Below are 8,132 nucleotides of genomic sequence, written 5' to 3' on the forward strand. Positions count from 1 at the left end.
CTTGTGTAAAAGAGAACCTGGTGTGAGAAAGTAATTGCTTTGAAGGTAATTTTTTTTTTTTTTTTTTTTTTTTTTACCATTTTTGTGACTCCTGAAGTTGGATGTCAAAAAGCAAAGTGTTTTCTTTTCCTCCCCACAGAGCTCTCATTAAGTGGACTACAGTTTGGGAAGTAATTTTAATTAATTTACTATTAAGTCATTGGGAGTCATGATGTATTTTTCTGAACAAAAATGTGTAATAACCTTCCTGATGACCCAGTAGATATTTCAGACCTTGTTGTATCCTCCAGCCATTTTTTCTACTTGCCAATTGATGCTTCACTTCTTTTATTGACTTTTTGTTTTGTTTTGGTTTGGTTTTTGGACACATGCCAGAGACAGACAGACAGATGGTGACAGTGAGAGGAAAAGTGAGAAATCTTCCTCCAGGAGGAATGGCCACACTACAATGTATTCCCCTTCTGGGATTTAGGACATGTGTACACACCCCCGGTCTGATTTTCGGGTCTAGTACTTTAACTGAAGTCAGCCCATGTGGGAATACAACGCCATAACCACCCTGCCATTTGCTGGCCTGTAATTGACTCTTGGGGTACTATAAAAATTCTCTTCAGAGGGACCAGCAGCAGTTAGTGTAATGGCTATGTCCCTGGGCTCCCAAGTACTTGACTGCGGTTCGGTCCCAGACCCAGTGGCTTAAAACTCAGGCCGGGCGCACGTGCGTGTATGCCCAAGATCCCGAGAGGAGAATGGAGGAAAAGGGCTTGCGGCATGGCCATCCCCCCTGGGGGGTAATTTTTCGCTGTCTGTCTGTCTGGCGAGCGCGCATGCCCTATAGCGAAAACCTCTCCAAAAAAAAAAATTAATTAAAAATAATAAAAATTCTCTTCAGAAAAAAACAGAGAATCTAATTCTACTGATAAATACTCCAACAAAAATGAATGACCAAGTTTTAGTATATTTAATAATTGGTATATTTAATAATTTAGCATATTTAATAATTCTGTGAAATCGTCTGAATTCCTGAGTCATTACCAAGTGATGTTTTTCAGAGCAGAAATACTTAATAAAGTGTAGTTTATCAATTCCTTAATGATTGTGAGTTTGGTGTTGTATCTTAAAAGGCATCATACACGTAGAACAATGCCCATAAAACTTTGGGCATTTATACTAGATAAGTGAAATCTTGTTCACCCAAATTCATGTACATAACTTTTCATAGCAGTTTAATATTTATTTAAATTTTCCCAGAGGGCATGTGCTCTGGCTGGAGAGAAAAGAGAGTGAGAAAACATTCCCCATGGGAAATGTTCACACTACAATCCCCTTTTCTCCATTTCTCCCTTTCAGGATTTTGGGTATGCACACACATGCGCCCAGCATGTTTCTCAAGCCACGGGGTCTGAGACTGAAACCACAAAACAGGCATGTGGGATCCAGGTGCCTTCACCTCCACTCCATAGGCTGGCCTGCAGCTTTATTTTTAATAGCCAAATTTGTAAACAACTCAGATGTCTTCCAATGTGTGGGAACGGCTAAATACACATGATACAGTTATACCATGGAATACTACTTAAAAAAGTGAACTACTGGTGCATGGAACAACTTTTTTTGGAGAGGGTTTTTTTTTTTTTTTTTTTTTTTTTTTTTGGTTACCGGGGCGTTGCAGACAGAAAGCAAGAAATCACCCCCCAGGGGGAATGGCCACACCGCAATTCCTTCTCCTACATTCTCCTCTCGGGATCTTGGGCACGCACGCACACGTGCCCGGCATGAGTTTTAAGCCACCGGGTCCGGGATGCGAACCGCAGTCGACTACATGGGAGTCCAGCGACATAGCCATTATGCTAACTGCTGGTCCCAGCATGGAACAACTTTTAACACTGGATAAAAAAAAAGCCAATCCCAAAAGATCAGAGTGTAATTCCATTTACATCGTATTTTATAATAAAAATTATAGACATGAAAAAGGAATTAATGGTTGCCTGAGGTCAACGATGGGAGGGGATAAGTGGGGATAAGAGAATGCATAAGGTAGTTATGTAGTCTAAATATATATAAGTTTGTGTGGACCTAAGTTTTCATCATATGCTGAGTCATATGGTGAGATCATGTTTAAGTCTTATAAGAAACTTCCAAAGTGTCAGAGGCCTTTTCATTTTGTCTTCCCTCGAGCAATGAATGAGAGTGCTTGTTTTTCCACATTTTCACCAATATCTATTATTAGTGTTCTGAGTTTTGGCCATTCTGATACATAGTTGGATCTCACGTTAAGTTGTATTTTTCTGATACTTAATGGGGCACATCTTTTTTATTATTAATTTTCTTATCATCATTTTTCAGTTTGACCAGAGAGAGAGAGAGAGAGAGAGAGAGAGGGAGTGAGTGATAAAGCAAGCCACCAGCTCTGGGACCTGAACTGAGTTTAGCCATGTAGAAGTCCAATTCCTTATTAATAACCATGCCACTTACCAGTCCCAGGAGCATCTTTTTTTAAAACTGGGTTATTATTGTTGAGTTTTAACAGTTCTTTATATTATTTTAGGTATAATTCCTTTACCAGATATATCTTTACAAATACTTTTTCTCAGCATGTGGCTTCTCTTTATTCTCTTGACTGTTATGTTTCTCAGAGCAGAAATAATTTTAATAAAGTCTAGTTATCAATTCTTTCATGATTGTGCCTTGGTGTTGTATCTAAAAAGTCATCACCAAACCCAAGGTCATCCAGATTTTTTTCTATGTCATCTTTCAGGAATTTTGTAATTTTTTTGTTTTACCTTTAGGTATGAGATCTATTTTGAGTTAATTTTTTTGAAGGATATGTAAGATGTAAGCCCAGATTTATTTTTTTCCATGTGTGTGGTCGGTTATTAACATTTGTCAAAAAGACTATATTCTGTTTTATTACTTTTGCCCCTTTGTCAGAGATCAGTTGATTATATATAGGTTTATTTCTTGGTATTCTATTTTGTTCCACTGATCTACTTAATCTTTTGCCAATACTACTGTCTTTATAGTAAGTACTATAGCTTTATAGTGAATCTTGAAGATAGATAGTGTCAGTACTCCAGTGTTGGTTTTCTCCTTTAAATATGTGTTAGCTCTTTTGAGTTGTTTGCCTCTCTTTATATAAACTTTTGGATATAATAGTACCCATAAAATATTAGTAGAATTTTGATTGGGATTGCTTTGAAACCGTAGGTTAAGTTGGAAGAACTGACATCTTAACAATATTGAGTCTTTCATTCATGAACATAAAATAAGACTTTTTTCTTTCATTAGTTTTGTAGTTTTTCTCATGAAGAGCTTGTATATATTTGGTTGGATTTATACCTAAGTACTAATTTGGGAGGTGCTAATAATTAAATGGTTTTTACTTTTAGATTCCACTTGTTTAGCCCTGGTATATAAGAAAACAATTTGCTTTTTCTATTTTAACATTATATCCTGGAAACCGGCAGTTAGCGTAATGGCTATGTCCCTGGACTCCCATGTAGTCGACCGTGGTTTGTGTCCCGGACCCGATGGCTTAAAACTCACGCTGGGTGCGTGTGCGTGCGTGCCCAAGATCCCGAGAGGAGAATGGAGAAGGGATTGCAGCGTGACCATCACCCCCTGGGGGGTGATTTCTTGCTTTCTGTCTCTCTCTCTCTGGCGAGCGCACGCACCCTATAGTGAAAAACCTCTCAAAAAAATAAATAAATAAAAAAATTTTAAAAAATTATATCCTGTTACACTGATATAATTGCTTATGAGTTCCAGGAAAATTTTTGTGGTCAGTTAATTCTGGATATTCCATGTAGATGATTGTCACCTGCTAGTAGCAACAATTTTATTTTCTTCTTTTCTCAATCAGTGTAACTTTTATTTCCTTGTCTTACTGTATTAGGTAGTACTTCCATTACATTGTTGAAAAGGGATGGTAAAATTAGACATCCTTGTCTTTTTACTGATTATAGTAGGAAAGCTATGTAATTTTTCACCATTTAGTAACCTGTTAGGTGTAGGGGTTTTTGGTAGATTTTTTTAAAAAATCAGGTTGGAAAATTTCCCCTGTTCTTAATTTACTGATTTCTTATGGATGGGGTTTTGGATTTTGTCAAATATTTTTCTGTATCTATTTTTATTTTTCCATGAAAGAGACAGTCATCTGGAGAGAGTGAAAAACATATGCAATCCACCTTCAACCTTAAATGTGTGCACCCAGCATGTTCAGGAAAGGCCTCTGTGGATATAAACCTGGAACTTTCCCACGTGGATCAGCCTCATAAAAATATTGTGTTCCATCGGTTGATATGATCATGTGAGTTTCTTTCTCTTTTGGTGGTGAGTTTAATTATGTCTCCACTGATTTTTTTCTGCTAGATCTGTCCATTTCTGCTATAGGTGTATTAAAGTCTCCTACCATAAGGGCCTTCACAAAGTTCATGGAAAAGGTATATTATGAAAAAAAAATTGCATGGATTTCAAAATTTTTTCACCAAAATAAACTTGTACTTTAATCCCATTTTCCCACAAACTTTTTGAAGTACCTTGTGCAATAATGGGTTCAACTATTTACTTTAATATGTTTCATTCATTCTGCTTATATTTGTAATAAAAGCCTTTAAGACTGCCCTTTTTTCCCTAAGGTAATACCTAAACTGAATCTCAGAAGTGTTCCTATAGATGGGTTTTTGTTTTGATTATTAACATCAGTATTTCTGTTTTACCACAGTTTAGAAGTTTCTTTTTCAAACTTTGAAAATGATAGGGAATTTTGAAATAGTCTACTGGTTTATAGCTAATCTGTATGTTGGTTAATCTGATACCAATTCCTTGAAATTTGCTGACTTCCTCTAGGATACTACATGCCATGCCAATTCTCAATAAATATTACATATATACTTGAAATGATGGTTTAGACTCTTAATTCTAAAATAGAGGGTTCTATATATGTTCATTATAATGATTATCATTTACACATTTTCTAGTCTGCAGACCCGTTTTCTTATATTGAACTCCATATGAAATACATACTAACACACCCTAAAAGACCATTTAGTTGTCCATAAGTCAATATAGACATAGAGCTGTCTATAAGCTCTCAAGGGTCTTACCTGTGTTTCCCCCTAATGCTGAAGGTAAAATGAAGGTGATCGGAGTTAAATCTGTACACTGTGGCACTTGTTTCCCAGATAGTACAGACTTCATCTGGTAAATACAAACTAGATTTATTTTTAAAGGAATGTTTCTATCTTTATTTCTCATGTATACTCTTTCCTAAAACTAATCTGCCTGAAAAGGTGCCCCCAAGTCAAGACATCATCCTTTTAAACATTACTCTTTTCCTAATTGAAAAAGACCTACCCTCTTACCTATTCTTAATCTTACCAAGGTACTTGGGGGGGGGGGTCTGAACACATAGTAAACGGACATTTTAAGATTATCAGTGAGAAAGAGAATGACATTAACTGGGTTAAAAAAAATCTTGTTGAGGGACCAGCAGATGGCGTAACGGTTACGTCACGTTGCTGGATTATCACATGGCCACCTGTGACCTGAGTCCCAGATCTGAAGGCTTGAAATACACCAGGCGCATATGTGTGTGTGCCCAAGATCCTGAGAGGAGAATGAAAGAAGAGACTGCAGCATAGCCAACCCCTCAAGATGGTGATTTCTCGCTTTCTATGTGTCTGTTTATCTGACGTTTGCATATGCCCTATAGCAAAAATACCTCATTAAAAAAAAATCTTTTTGCAATTCAGGTGGTTTTTAATTTTTTTACTTTCAAAGAAACTGAAAGGTAATCTAATTAAATCACTAGTGTACAGAACATAAAAACTAACTTGATAAATTGTTATATAATTCTGAAGTTCAAAGAATTCTATATGAAAATCCTTTCTCACATAGATTATAAAAAAAGTTTTACAATTTTACATTGATTAAAAACAAAAGGAAAAAACTGATGCTAAGTAATTATTTCAACTCAGGATCTGTTTATTCCACTAAAAGATTTCTGATAAAACTTTTTAATGTTTAACAACAGGGTATCAAAATTGGCACTATATTTTATTTATGAACACGAAGTTATAATTCATTAAACCCCAAAATAACTTAGAAGCAGAACAAAATAAAAGTTTGTTCCCTCCTTACCTGAAGTCTAAAACTGGGGTCAAGAACTGGTAAGTGGCTTATCTCTCAGTAGTGAGTAAGGAAGCCAAGTTTCTTCCTTCTTGAGTGTTTACTTAGAGGCTAAATACTTCTCTGTGCCAAGCCAGGGAGAGGTAAATGGCATGGAAGGCATGGAAGCCCGTAGACCATCACACCAGACCTGAAAGCGCAGAACATCCCTTCTGTTTTATATATTAGAAGTCGGTTACATATCTACCCAATTTGCAAAGGTGGAAATAATCCAGTGATGACAGGATGTAGAAATGTTTGGCAATCATTTAACAATCTCTACCACATATGTTTTGATCAAATGTGTATTTTTAACAGCCTTTGATAAACTTTTTAAGTGCCTAATATACCTATAGGCAACAATTTCAAATTTGGTTGTGGATAAGTGTGATGGGATCATCAATGTGTAACTTTCATGTATAATAAAAGGATAAAATTCTTTGAGAAAGGTGGAATGGATGATATACTGAGACTATATTCTCTGTCAAGTAATCAAATCACTATGGTATTTAGATCCCTACAGATACATTTAAAAGAAACAGGTAACAATTTTATTATAAAATGACAGTATTAACAATATCCTAAATTTCTCCCAACTACTTAAAATTAATTTTAAAATATGAAATGTGATCTTAAAAAGTACCAGGGTGGGGGACCAGCAGATGGTACAGTAGTCAACTGTGGTTGAAGTCCTGGACCCAGCAGCTTGAAACTCATGCTGGATACATGTGTAAATGTGCCCAAAGTCCTAAGAAGAGAATGGAAGGAGAAGGGACTGTGGTATGTCCACCCATCCCCCGGGGAGGGGGGTGATTCCTCATTTTCTGTCTCTCCAGCGAGCACTTGTGTCCAATAGCAAAAATCTCTTAAAAAAAATATACTAGGTTGGGGAACCAGCAGTTAGTGTAATGGCTATGTCGCTGGACTCCCACGTAGTCGAACGCGGTTCGCGTCCCGGACCCAGTGGCTGAAAACTCACGCCAGGTGCGTGTGCGTGCGGGCCCATGCTCCCTGGGGGGTGATTTCTCGCTTTCTGTCTCTATGTCTCTCTCTGTCTGTCTGGAGAGCACAAGCGCTCTATAGTGAAAAAAACCTCTCCCCCCCAAAAAAATACCAGGTTGGCATAACTTTACAAAATCAGCTTTAAAGTGCTTTTAGAACTCTGAGATACCGCCTAAGAGAAGAAACGTGGTCAATTTCCACAATGAAAAAGGGAAAGGAAAAAGAGAAAGTTAGTTTCTGCTCCTCTTAGTTCCTAAACTCTTCTCATTTTAACAACCTTTAAGAAAGTGACCTCTTTAGCTTATGCAGAAAACTGCTTCAAGGTCTTATTTACCAAGATCCCATTGTCAAAGTCAAGTATATTAGGATCTAACTTGGAGAAGGATTTCCTACTCCTCTCTGCTAGCCTTTCTTTGCCTCTTTATATCAGCAAAAAGAAATTCAATGATATGACCAAGAGGAAAGCCTTCCTTAAGTTCCTTACCGAATAGCAGTATATAATATTGTTATTAACTGGACTGCTTCTAGTCCTTTCTGCCTGAAGGTGGGATTCTTCAAGTGCTAAGGTGCCTTGGCCTTATATTAAGTACTGACAATTCTCATGAATAAGTGTTCTAAAGAGAAGAAATAGTTTGACAATTTCTCTTATCTTCCTTCCAAACAAAAACTGCAGGTCCTTGGATGGTATCTGGTGATAATGTTCCTATCTCATTTGGGACCAGGAGACACATATGTCTCTCAGTTTTATTAGAAATAGAAACCAAGCTAGTACAAAGAATAACTTTAAAATACATTTAGTCATTATATTTCTCCCTTGTTGCAATATAGTTCACTGCTGACATTAGGCACACAGATCTTGATGTGACTCATATTAGCAATGGAAAACAACGCTGCACAGAGAAAGCCAAGCCTGAAATGGCCAACAAGGCTTCAAGTTCCAGCCCTACTGGCTTAAAAAAAATACC

This window comes from Tupaia chinensis, unplaced genomic scaffold, assembly GCF_000334495.1.
Source record: "Tupaia chinensis unplaced genomic scaffold, TupChi_1.0 Scaffold149798_1, whole genome shotgun sequence".
Classification (NCBI taxonomy): domain Eukaryota; kingdom Metazoa; phylum Chordata; class Mammalia; order Scandentia; family Tupaiidae; genus Tupaia; species Tupaia belangeri.